This window comes from Arachis duranensis, chromosome 7 (genome assembly GCF_000817695.3).
Source record: "Arachis duranensis cultivar V14167 chromosome 7, aradu.V14167.gnm2.J7QH, whole genome shotgun sequence".
Taxonomy (NCBI): Eukaryota; Viridiplantae; Streptophyta; class Magnoliopsida; order Fabales; family Fabaceae; genus Arachis; species Arachis duranensis.
This window is the reverse complement of record NC_029778.3, coordinates 49,034,390-49,034,966: the sequence shown is the minus strand read 5'-3', so window position 1 is coordinate 49,034,966 and position 577 is coordinate 49,034,390.

Below are 577 nucleotides of genomic sequence, written 5' to 3'. Positions count from 1 at the left end.
CCATTTGAACTAATGTGTGATGCCAGTGACCATGTCATTGGTGCAGTGTTGGGACAGAGGCATAACAAGCTTCTTGACGTCATTTATTATGCCAGCCGTGTTCTAAATGACGCACAGAAGAATTACACAACCACAGAAAAAGAGTTACTTGCAGTGGTCTATGCCATTAATAAGTTTAGATCCTATCTAGTGGGATCCAAAGTGGTTGTGTACACTGACTATGCTACTCTTAAATACTTACTCACAAAGCAGGATTCAAAACCCAGGCTTATAAGATGGGTGTTGCTTCTACAAGAGTTTGATATAGAAATAAGAGACAGAAAAGGGACAAAGAACCAGGTAGCTGATCATCTGTCCCGAATAGAACCAGTAGCTGGGGCGTCCCTCCCTTCTACTGAGATCTCTGAGACTTTCCCAGATGAGCAACTCTTTGCCATTCAGGAAGCTCCATGGTTTACAGATATTGCAAACTATAAAGCTGTGAGGTTCATACCCTAGGAGTACAGCAGAGTGCAAAGAAAGAAATTAATTTCAGATGCCAAGTACTACCTCTGGGATGAGCCATATCTCTTTAAGA